Source organism: Amblyomma mixtum, chromosome 7 (genome assembly GCF_055824585.1).
Source record: "Amblyomma mixtum isolate Tamu chromosome 7, ASM5582458v1, whole genome shotgun sequence".
Classification (NCBI taxonomy): domain Eukaryota; kingdom Metazoa; phylum Arthropoda; class Arachnida; order Ixodida; family Ixodidae; genus Amblyomma; species Amblyomma mixtum.
The window spans coordinates 106821278-106834246 of record NC_143018.1 but is presented as its reverse complement, the minus strand read 5'-3'; the positions used below and the strand labels follow the sequence as shown (position 1 = coordinate 106834246).

The following is a 12969-nucleotide window of genomic DNA, read 5'->3' as shown; positions in this document are numbered from 1 at the left end:
AACGGAGGCGCAGTCCAGGGTCCAATGCCCTGAGGTGACGGTTGCAGAACTCTCCCGTGTTCCACGCTGAAAGTGTGAGCTCCAGCCTCAAGGAAGAATTTAGAGAGCTTTCGAAGTAAAGTTCTAAGCTGTCTTGATGATTGGTGCCTGCATCACCTTCGGCAACGCCTTCATTGCCAGAGCATGGCACTTTAGCTGGAAGTTCACAATGGTCTGGTCCTTTCCTTTTTCTAGGTGGTCTCTCCTGCGGTCTTTTTTTACAAGTACGTCGGCAAGTTAGGTAGAATAGTTGGGACTGCGTCGGCACGAAAAATCTGCTTCCCATGTGAAATTCGTACTTCTTTTCCTTTGTTGGTGTGCACATAGTCCCGAAGCACAAATTGCGGCTCAAAATGCAATTCTCAAACCGCGCTCGTGTCTTCCAGGGTTCTGTCCGCGCGGTGCAGATTCTTCTCCCATTTTTTTTCGCAACTCTCCGTTCTTTGGGACACCAGATAATGATATCTCTGGGGCAGCCTTCACGTGAACGTAACCCGTCCTTCACCCAGGTGCATAGCAGTGGTTTTGTCGGCATTGAGGTACGCTACCTAAATTTTATGCGAAGTCTTGGTCACGTTCGCTGCATACACCTTTTCCACATGTTACTGGAGAACGAAATTTCACAGACAAAACGCGAGCAGCTCGACGTTTCAAGAAAACGATATAATTAACACAAGCGCGCACGCACAGGCTCCAACACGGTTGACACGGTCCAGCTAGTACACTTCAGCTGCTTCAGGCCCAGTGCTACAGTGAAGTTCACATCAGTGCCGCGACGCGGCCTTTCGGTGAATAAAAAATCATTGACATTTCCGGCGCCACCGCCAGGGGGGGCTTGGCTGGAGAGTAAGCCCACTGCCCTCTTCGAGTACGCTTTAGCACCATGCTGGAAAGAGTTGTAGTTGGCTTAGCACATGCATGACGTGTGGTGAAACTGAAAATATGGTTTTCCTGTTTCCTAATTATCAGTGGCATCTTTGATGCTTGGGGGTTTATTGAGGATTAATGTGCTCTTGAAAACAAATAAAAGCCTTGCACACACCTTGTACTCTGGAAGCATTGGTGTCTTCTTTATGTACATCCTCGCTCTGCAGCATTTTAGTGTGGAAGCACTCCTTAATGGGGTCCAACTCCAGCCAAGAAAATTGTGTGAAGCTTGACCTTGAAGGTGACCCACGTGACCACAGCTGGTTACTGGCCGTGCTGCTAGATGGCGCCATGGGACCTGTGTCGTCAGCACGTGCATTACATGAGCGCCAGTAGCTCAGCATGTGCCACCAGGACTGCGCGTGTGCCTCTTGGGCTTCCTTTGGGCAGTTTGCTGGCTTCGACTACTACGAGACTCCGAAGACGCTGTTGTTGATGCATAAGCCACTGTGGTGGCGACACAGCTGTAAGGACGCTTGCTCAGTTCATTTTGATGCCAAGCTGAACACATGTTTTCGCACACCTACTCGGTTCAACTAAGTTAAAACCATACCACTTCTTTTTTGTGCCCTGAAGATTCATTTTCCTCTTGGGAAATGTTGCCGGACACTAATCAGTACTGAAGTTCTTTTTGAGTCTTGTACAGAAAGCAGAGGCAACAGTGAATAATCGAAGCGGCTGTTTGGACGAGTTGGCATGTCATGACAAAACCTTTAGTGCTTGAAAACAAGGACAAACTTGAAGACATGTGTGCTAACCTTGCTCTGCAGAGAGCTGTTGTTATATACGACATGGTGATAGCCGTACTTGCGGAAATGCATACGGACGGGCCCGATGAACTAGAAATGAACTTGATCAGGGTGGCTGTTCAGGCGAGTTGATATGTCATCATAAACTGGCATAAAAATAAAATGCCTTAGCTTTATTATACATTATTGTTGTTTCATACTGTTTTTTATTATCAGTGTATACGCTGCTGGGAGCTTTCGTTGCAGAGTAACTTGCTGATGACAGAAAACGTGCGGGAAATTTCTGCAAATGATGATGCTTTGTGAACTGATGGGAGGTAGTAATTTGTGAGCACGGCTTCCAAATCTGGATCCCAGGTCACATGGTCATGCTTGGAAATGACACAGCAAACTCGCTGGCCCGCGTGTACCTACCGGGCACCAGGCATTTCCAGTGGACGGGAATCCTAACAATGCGAGAAGGAACATAGTTCACTGAAAACACTGCAGTATCTTAACTATGCATTCGTCATCTCACACAAATCAGCCACCTAAAGAACCTGGATCACTACTCCAGCTACGTACGGGAACCTTACACACATTACTTTACTCGGGCACCACACTGTGTAGTTTCCCATGCAGAGACAACCCCTGATGCGTTAATCCTACACTCAGCTGCCCTGCCGATCACATATTTTATGCGATCGGCCAGAATGGAAAAAGTTTGAGAAATTTGCTCCGTGCGGACACTTGTGGCTTCTAAACACAACTTCACCTGATCAGTTCATTTTAGTCGAACGCACAAAACAAGTATTGCAACTACAGCAAAACTAAAAAACTATGAGAAAAAGACTGTGAATGAAGGGTCTCTCACAATGCTTATGCTGTGATAATTCCACGTTTGTCGACAAACGACTCTGTGCTACTCCTAGTGCTGTTCCAACCTCGGACGCCTCCAATGACATGTCTATGACATCATTGGGTCCCAGTAATAGGTACTCAGAAAATTCTGGCACCACCGGCATAGTTGCTCACTCTTGGACTGCATCCAAGGCTGAGCACTGCGGTCCACAAATGTTCCTGCTTCACAAGACTACTGCACCTTGGTGAAGATGGCGCCACGTGAGCCAACACCCCGATGCCATCCGCATAGTGTACTGAAGGCTGTAGGCTGGCAATTGTAGTTGATGCCTGTGTAGCGCCAGTGAGCACATTGGAACCTGATCCTGGAGAGACAAAGACAGGCAGCTGCTTTCTTGTACATGGGTGATGCCTCCATACTGGCAACGCTGACACACACTGTGCTTTCATTTGTGTGTTCTACTTGGTGGCGATGGGACAGTTTGCAAGTGTCTGCCAATTTAGGAGGAATAATGAAACTGCAGAAAGAACAATGCCATGCCAAAGATCTAGGAAGACCAGTGCAACCAGAATTTCAAATGTCGGTGATCAGGACAATGCACTAAAGGAAGTTCATGTCCTTCCGACTGGAGGTGTGAGCTTATCGCCAACAACTACGAATTCCAGGACATGCTTCTTTCCATTTGTGGCTGTTATCTCAGTTGGGCTTGGCCTTTTGAGCAAACTTCATTTCCATTTCTTGTCCGCAGTATCGTTGAGCTCGCTCTCAGCTACTGTGGATGGACGTGTTTGGCTGCTATCACGTCAACTGCCACTCCGCTGTCTACTTGAAACTTCACTTTGTTTCTGTTCACTTCTAGGAGTGTGTAGACCGAGCTGGGCTTTTCGTTGTTAAATGTCCCCTTCATTGCTGTCGACCTCTAGACGAACCACTAACTTACTGCTTTTGTACACTGCTGCTAAGTAGTTTTTTTTTTGCACTTCATGGACACTTATTTATTTGTACATACTATCGGTCAAACCTGGACCAATATAGGAGTGGATACAACATCAGACTTGTGGCATACGCAGACCAGCAGGAGCAAGATGCAGTCAATACAGTAGAATCAATAAAACGGTTTTAACAAAGTGCATTCATAAAATACTTGCTTCCAAGCTGGGCAGGCTGTTCTTTTCCGTTCGTGGCTTTCTCAGCAGTACTGACATTTTAATGGAATCGCCATCGAAGATTTCCCTCCTTTTCTTTCGGCCTTTTCCCATTGAATGTGTGACGGTTATGCTTCCTTACAGTGTTGACTTTGCTGTCACTTGTAGCCGATCCCTCTTTAAATGCTTTCATTTGACATTTTGTAGCCTCGTGAGCAAGACACACATTCACTACTTTCTAGAGGGTTGGGTTATCGAGCTTTAGGATGTCCGCTCGCGTTCTTTCACCTCGAATTCCACAGGCGATCTGGTCACGGATCACGTTATCTCATTCGTTTCTGAACCCGCACTCGCGTGCTTTCAGTTTCAAGTTTGTGATGGAATTATCGAACTGCTACTCCGGGTACTGCATTCTCAAGCAGAAGACATATCGGGAGCACAGTTCATTGTGCTTTTGTCTGATTACATGTCTGATTACAGAAGGCTGATTACGTTTGTGTAGTTAAATTCTGGATGTGCTCTTGCTTCGTTCTGCTCTTCGAAGTCCGAAGTGTTATAAATGTCAAGAAGTGTGGTGCCCCCGACAGTCAAAAGAAGTGCTACTTGCTGGGCACTGCTGTTGCTGTGTTGTTTGCTTCGAAGTATAGCGTGAAGGTCTGCTTGAAGGGTCGTCATTGTTCCACTGTGTTGCCGGTGGAGTTGAATTTCGCAGGTGGTGCAGTCTCTGTGGTCGAGGCGCTGATGGTACTTTTAAGCCTCTGACATCATGTGTTGTGCCAGCATATTGTAGTATTGCTTAATAAGCAGGACTGCTTAATGAGCAGGACTTCTTTTTCAAAGGGATAACTGAGACTGTAAGCTGGAACCGCATGGAGCGTTTTTCGCGAGCAACGCGACGCGTGGCGAACATACCTACTGAAGGGACCCATGTTCAGTAGGTACCTGTGGCAGTGTGAGCTTGCAGTGTAGCTTTTTTCACCACTACCCATGTTTATCTGCATAATAAAGAAATCGGGGATGACCTTATTGTTCCTATATGAAACTTAAATGAAAGCAATGAGGCAAGTAGTGCGTAAGCTGCGATTTTTAATGTGGAGGGAGAGGAAATGAAAGCAGTTTTTTATGTTTACGAAACTTTATGCTTTGAAAGATGCAATCTTATCACAAAGTGCTTGCTGCTAGCATGGCTGATAGCCCCATCTCTCACTCCAAAGCCATAGAAACAACTACTGTGCCTTCGAAACCAGTATATTATTTTGCAGGATGATAGATGTCTAGTAGAGGCATTGCTCTCCAGCTTTACAAAAATGACACCCCTAACCCTTTAGGCCCTGAATTTTTCATTTCGGTGGCAGATTTTGCTATATTTTTATTGGTCAAATAACATCCCTAGAAACTCGGCTGCTGGCCCGAAAGATGCGGGTTCGATCCCGGCCGCGGCGGCTGAATTTCTTTGGAGGAGAAATTCGAGGCCCGTGTACTGTGCGATGTCAGTGCACGTTAAAGAACCCCAGGTGGTCGAAATTTCCGGAGCCCTCCACTACGGCGTCTCTCATAGCCTTAGTCGCTTTGGGACGTTAAACCCCATAAAACCATAAACCAAACATCCCTAGAAACTATGAACCTCGTAGTGGAAGTAGGTACCGAGTTAGCGATATGGTTGCAAAATAGAACATCGGAGCTCAAGGGTTGCGAAATGAAGTTTTTGGATGGTTTTATTCCCGGAGTTCCACGAAGCGCCAAGAAACCACAATTTCTTTAGTACTGAGTGTGAAACACTTTGAAAGGCACAAGCGGACTTTACATTTCTCACATTGGATGCGAGATTTTCCAGTGCAATACTCCATTTTGCATTGCTGCTCCCTTGAATCGTCATGAATGGACCATTGTTCGATCTGATCAAACCTGACATCTTGAACAGGCCTGTTTTCTGTGAACCTAGCCTGCTGTACAGGCTGCAGAGGGGACGTTCAGGGCCTTCCTCTCTTCGGATCCAAAGGTTTGCTCTCAGCTGCCGAAAGCACCTCAGTAACGCTCAAGGTGAATTCGAGTAAGTCAAGCTGTTTTGTTGACGGGATAAGCTGCCTGTCTGCTTCTTTCCTGTATTCAAGCCAGGCGTTCACTGCTGCCAGATTCATGAAGTGGAATATCATACTGAGGGTCCACTTCCTTGACTGGATGGTTGTACGGTAAAGCTCCTCAAGAAAATCTGCTTTGTCGACGCCATCTATGCTGAGGTTGTATGCACAGACTACAGCTTGTCGTCTAATTTCCACAAAACATTTCTCTGTTTTGCTCCATCGCCTAGCGGCGTCTTCATCCTTTACGGCAAGAAGGTTGGATACCAAGCTTGCCGACCTGTTGTCCAGCCACTTAGTCACTGCCATCTTTCTGTCCCTACTTGCAAGGCAGTCTGATGAGCCGTGCCCCCTTTTCTGACATCCTTTTCGCTCATCAAGGGACACTTCTCACATCAATTAGACCTTATTGTTCCCGCAGCAAATATTTTCTCCTTCCGCATTTCATATAGCAGAGGCAAAGAAGTAAAATAATTGTCAAAATGCAACTTGTGTCCCATACCAGATGGAATGCGCTATGGTGTCATAACTATTGCACCTGTGATGCCCAAGTGTGGTGGTTCGCCGCGCCCGTCAAAGACGACACCAATAGGCGCGTTAGTTACGACACCTTTATACGTCGCTGCACCTTGACACACAAACTGCGAACAGGTGTGCACACAGGCAGGCGGTGGTCTTACGGAACACGGCCACGTACGGCTCCAATCTATCCGACGGCGTTCTAGCCAATGGCCTAATGCCTGCGCGGCGACAAACGTCCCGTGCCACTCACGGTTCGAAGTGGGTCCCGAGTACACGGTGGAGTCGCTAATCTGGAGCGTTGGTTTGCCAGGCGACACAGGTCGGTAGATGCCCAAGCGAAGCGGTGGCCGCGACGGCGGCGAACCAAAGTTGACGCGTCGTTGCAACTCTCCAAGACTGGCACTGGTCAGATGGCGGCTCAAAGCCGTCACATTACTGCGGCACAGCACACATGGGTCTCCCGCAGCTGACCCAGCCACAACCGCGGCGTTCGAACACTGCCACGTCCCCTACACTCCACGCGCACTCCACACCGTCATCGTCTTCGCCGTGCAGGCCACTGCAGCAGCGCCACCACCACACCAAGTTACGCTTCAGGTGGTCGGATATGGTAGCTGTCGAGCCTTGGTATGGCAGGAAGTCGTAAATAAGGCCAGATTTGCCGCAAAGCATAACTGTTTTCACGTCCCACTGGTGTGGCTTCCTGTTGTGTATTGCTTGATGTCCAGATGGCCCTTGAAGGGCACAGTCTGCTCGTCAATGCGGAGCCGCCCCTCTGGCAGCACGAGCTCATTGCACCGTTTCTGAAAAGCATCCAGCAGGGGCCTCACCTTCCAAGGGCCTTCTGTCTTGCTAGGGTTACTGCTGTCAACGATGTGCAGGTTGTTCTGGAGTTTTCCCGAAACAGTTTCGTGACAGGCTGACTGACTCAACAAGACCAGATTTCATGCTAGGCTTCCAGTATAGTCTCAGCCTTGGATAGCACAAAACACCCATTGTGAGATGAAGTGTCAGAAGCTGTCTTATCTCTTCATTGGTTTTGACTGAGCTTCCTTCCTGCAGAAAACAGAAGTTTTCACCTAATTTTTTGTTTGCTGATAGCAGAGCTTACAATTTTAACGTCTCTCCAGTTTTTGGGGCTTCTGAAGCGGGGGCTTTTGGCTCCTTCAAGATGATGCTGTTGAACCAGTACCTCCCTGAAAGCTAGATGATCAAAGGAAGCATTTCTGGCCAGTTCAGGGACTTCTGGATGTAATTTGCGGTATTCCTGGAAAAGTGTAAAACTGTTGATGCATGATGCCTGCAGAGTCGATGCAGTGGAAGAAGAGGGTCTTCCACCAGCGGACGCTACGCATCAGTACATTGTACTAGCCAATCATCTGATCTGATTTATCCACTCCAAGCATTCCAGAATTGTAATTGTGAATTAGCAAAGGCTTTGGGATAGAAGTTTGGGTCCAGGTACTTCCACTTTGTCTTCTTTTTGCGGTGACTGTCTCGTGGGCTGTGTGCATTGTGCTCATCATATTTACTACTCGTCGGTCTTTCCATTGTAGATCGAGAATTTCTTGGTTGCGCAACCATCTAATTTCGCCTTGTTTAGCTTTCTTTTCGCAGTATGCATCTTTCAATTCAGCAGGGAATCCCCGGCAATCGCCCGAAAACTAAAATGCCAATTATATTGTAATCAGCACCAGTTATAATTGCTGGAGCGTTGCAAGAACATGCATAAGTATTAACGAGGTTTCACTACTGATGGAAACGGGAGCACGAATGGCACATGCACACTGCTCGCGTAATACGCCAACAACTGCTCTGTAAGTGGTCACACTGAATCGCTGGTGAACAAACAGCACGAATGCCCCTCAGCGAGCAGCGGCGGTCTCCCAACGGCTCCGAGCAGTGTCGCAGTAGATGAAATGCCCATGCGATCATTGTCGCCGAGCACGTTCAAATCCGTGCACATGGCGTAAGAGTTTTGCACTGAATTCCACCTTGAGATGTGACTGAACGCTGTCAACATCAGCGTGTGAGTCCAGCCAAAAACAAACTGAAGCAGGTGAGGAAAGTACGCCTACGCCGCACCGCAAATGGTACGCTGTGGCCCTCTGCGACCAAACTTGCTTGTAAATAGCAACTACAACGCCGTTGCTAAGCTGTGCTCAGACAAAACGACCTCCCGATTGAGAAAAGCCACATGATTTCCTCCACACCTTTTTGTCCCAGGGCGTTGTATGGGAAAGGCCTCTCCTCAGTTTTCCTTCCTCCATGTCACAAGGACATACACGGAGCAGTGTCGTCTGCTACCATTGTTGCTGCAATGCGGGCTGCGAGATCTCTTGTCCCGTTTTCATGGGCAATGGAAGCAGCAGTTGTCGTTCATATTGTTACGGCTATAATCTCACAGCCGGGGTGTTCTAGCTGGTTCAACAGGCCAGCGGCGAGAGGTTGAATTGGCGAGCGGGAATCAGCGACTGTGGCCACCAGTTCACCGCCGATATTGTTGAAGAACTCTTTCGATTGTGCACAGTGCAGTTCAGACATTCTACCCTGCACCTCCACCACGATGTTACGGCTACAATATATCAGCATTCGATGAGGCGGGTTCTAAGCTGCGTGCCCAGATGATTATAGGGAACACGTGGCCGTGCTTCTTCGTCCTCTTCAAGTTCTGGCTCATCTCCGTTAGAAAGTGGGTCCCTTAAAGAGAAGGCAATGTTCTGAAAAGCTGCACGTGCTGTGGTGATTGCAGTTCCTAAAAAGTAGGTTTTCAATTTCTTGCTCAGACACGCACACCTTCCTTTCCATACCTAAAACCCTAAAAGGTGCGCTCAGTAAAGTTGCGAGTTTTTATGTGGCTCCTTTGGTGCCTAAAAAAAAGTAGGGAAGAAAAATAAGCTTCTATATTTCAAATTTTTTTTCAGCCTGCTTAGTTTTGGGCACAAATTCTACACTAGTAATGGCATCATAGTATTACCTTTGATGAGAATCCATTTCATTGTCATTTGCATCACTTTGGTTTCTTGTGAAGCAACGTTCGATGAGGTTGGTTCTAAGCTGCGTGCCCAGGTGACTGTAGGGAACACCTGGCCGTGCTTCTTCGTCCTCTTCAAGTTCTTGCTCATCTCCGTTAGAAAGTGGGTCCCTTAAAGAGAAGGCAATGTTCTGAAAAGCTGCACGTGCTGTGGTGATTGCAGTTCCTAATGAGTAGGTTTTCAATTTCTTGCTCAGACACGCACACCTTCCTTTCCATACCTAAAACCCTAAAAGGTGCGCTCAGTAAAGTTGCGAGTTTTTATGTGGCTCCTTTGGTGCCTAAAAAAAGTAGGGAAGAAAAATAAGCTTCTATATTTAAAATTTTTTTTCAGCCTGCTTAGTTTTGGGCACAAATTCTACACTAGTAATGGCATCATAGTATTACCTTTGATGAGAATCCATTTCATTGTCATTTGCATCACTTTGGTTTCTTGTGAAGCAACGTTCGATGAGGTGGGTTCTAAGCTGCGTGCCCAGGTGACTGTAGGGAACACTTGGCCGTGCTTCTTCGTCCTCTTCAAGTTCTTGCTCATCTCCGTTAGAAAGTGGGTCCCTTAAAGAGAAGGCAATGTTCTGAAGAGCTGCACGTGCTGTGGTGAATGCAGTTCCTAAAAAGTAGGTTTTCAATTTCTTGCTCAGACACGCACACCTTCCTTTCCATACCTAAAACCCTAAAAGGTGCGCTCAGTAAAGTTGCGAGTTTTTATGTGGCTCCTTTGGTGCCTAAAAAAAGTAGGGAAGAAAAATAAGCTTCTATATTTCAAATTTTTTTTTCAGCCTACTTAGTTTTGGGCACAAATTCTACACTAGTAATGGCATCATAGTATTACCTTTGATGAGAATCCATTTCATTGTCATTTGCATCACTTTGGTTTCTTGTGAAGCAACGTTCGATGAGGTGGGTTCTAAGCTGCGTGCCCAGGTGACTGTAGGGAACACCTGGCCGTGCTTCTTCGTCCTCTTCAAGTTCTTGCTCATCTCCGTTAGAAAGTGGGTCCCTTAAAGAGAAGGCAATGTTCTGAAAAGCTGCACGTGCTGTGGTGATTGCAGTTCCTAATAAGTAGGTTTTCAATTTCTTGCTCAGACACGCACACCTTCCTTTCCATACCTAAAACCCTAAAAGGTGCGCTCAGTAATGTTGCGAGTTTTTATGTGGCTCCTTTGGTGCCTAAAAAAAGTAGGGAAGAAAAATAAGCGTCTATATTTCAAATTTTTTTTCAGCCTGCTTAGTTTTGGGCACAAATTCTACACTAGTAATGGCATCATAGTATTACCTTTGATGAGAATCCATTTCATTGTCATTTGCATCACTTTGGTTTCTTGTGAAGCAACGTTCGATGAGGTGGGTTCTAAGCTGCGTGCCCAGGTGACTGTAGGGAACACTTGGCCGTGCTTCTTCGTCCTCTTCAAGTTCTTGCTCATCTCCGTTAGAAAGTGGGTCCCTTAAAGAGAAGGCAATGTTCTGAAGAGCTGCACGTGCCGTGGTGATTGCAGTTCCTAAAAAGTAGGTTTTCAATTTCTTGCTCAGACACGCACACCTTCCTTTCCATACCTAAAACCCTAAAAGGTGCGCTCAGTAAAGTTGCGAGTTTTTATGTGGCTCCTTTGGTGCCTAAAAAAAGTAGTGGAATGAAGAAGATGACTCAGCACCGCCACCAACGACGACGGAAGCGCTAGTGCCGCCCGTGGAAGGCTTGTGCTGGAGAACTGCCGCTTGTGTGCCGGGCTCTCGCCTCGCTGGTTCCTAGACAACTTGTGCCCGGGTCTTCGTCGCCAGCACTTCAACGTGCCAATATACCGCTCTACATTTGGTGGAGGTTGCTGCATTCACCGTTCCCCATCACCGTGGACCTTCGCAGTCACAAAATCTCGATGTCCAACACCAGTCAACAGCCCGCCCCTCCGCCGCAGCCAGTCATCTGCTCCGGTGCCGTCCGGCAGCGCGACCCCGCTGTTTTCAGCGGCCACAGCGACCAGGATGTGGAAGATTGGCTGGAATCATACGAACGGGTGAGCCGCCATAACAACTGGCATGTCACCGTCAAACTGACAAATGTTATATTCTACCTGAGCGACGTAGCGAACCTGTGGTTCCGAAACCACGAGGCCGACATTCCCACCTGGGCTGTTCTCAAGAGCACTCTTACGGAGGTTTTCGGCCGTCCCGCCGTGCGAAAACTGCGCGCTGAGCAAAGCCTGCGTGTCCGAGCTCAGCACACGGGCGAGACTTTCACGAGCTACATTGAAGATGTAGTTGACCTTTGCAAGCGTGTCGATTCGGCTAGGTCTGAGGCTGACAAGATTAAGCACGCCATGAAAGGCATCAACGACGACGCTTTTCAGATGTTGTTGGCGAAGAGCCCCACCACCGTCGCCTCGGTTTATTCCCTGTGCCAAAGTTCTGACGAGCAACGTCTTTCCGCTCGTCGCCCTCCCCCGCCGGTGGAAGGCTCGTGCTGGAGAACTGCCGCTTGTGTGCCGGGCTCTCGCCTCGCTGGTTCCTAGACGACTTGCGTCCGAGTCTTCGTCGCCAGCACTTCAACGTGCCAATAAACCACTCTACAGTAGGGAAGAAAAATAAGCTTCTATATTTCAATTTTTTTTTCAGCCTGCTTAGTTTTGGGCACAAATTCTACACTAGTAATTGCATCATAGTATTACCTTTGATGAGAATCCATTTCATTGTCATTTGCATCACTTTGGTTTCTCGTGAGGCAACGTTCGATGAGGTGGGTTCTAAGCTGCGTGCCCAGGTGACTGTAGGGAACACTTGGCCGTGCTTCTTCGTCCTCTTCAAGTTCTGGCTCATCTCCGTCAGAAAGTGGGTCCCTTAAAGAGGAGGCAACCTTCTGAAAGAGCTGCACGTGCTGTGATGATTGCAGTTCTCAAAAATTCGGTTTCCAATTTCTTGCTCAGACAGGCAAACCTTCTTTTCCATACCTAAAACGCGCACTCAGTAGGTTATGTTGTGTCATTTAATTACCCACACAGCACATACTTTATATAGTGGGCTCCAGTGTTAAGGAAACAAGGGACCCCAGGGCCAGCGCTCTTCAGAACGCCGGCTAAAGCTAACGCATAGCATGAACTTTAATAACATCACGCGAAGCCCACATGGACACATCACCCAACCGTTGAAACAACAAGTTTATCCATTCGTTGAAAATGCTGCTGACAGTACTCTGGTGGATATGAAATCGATGGCCAAGAAGGTCTTTCTGAAAAAGCCCAAGCCGAAGAGTCACCAAAATTAAAAACAGCTGGTTTTCTGCGCTAAGAACAGGATGCCGGCCTGGCTCTTTTCTCGAGGCCGTGGTGTTGTCTGCTGTACACGTGCTGCCAGGCTTCAAATAGTTTCACAGTTTTCTGAAGTCTGCGTAACAAGGCAACCCAGTGTAAAATTGCACATCCTCGTCACTGTCCTTGAATTTCTCTGTGGAAAATTCTGCTGTTGCATTTTCCAAGTACACACACCTCCTCAGAAGTAGAGAAACCCGCGTTTCAAGCCTTGCGTTCTTGTCTCGTTTTTCCTGCAGCTCACGACCGAGTTCAGGAATTTCTTGGCCTTTTTGAAACTCTGTAGATTGCTCCTGGCATTCTTCCAGAGCAGAACTGTCGTCTAAAGATATCTG

The 12969-nt window shown here is 47.5% G+C and overlaps 1 long non-coding RNA gene across 6 annotated transcripts in view; it reads left to right on the top strand.

The window, feature by feature from the left end:
- The window catches only part of LOC149337125 (uncharacterized), a 131414-nt gene that overhangs the window by 69923 nt on the left and 48522 nt on the right, over positions 1-12969 (top strand). The window lies entirely within an intron of this gene.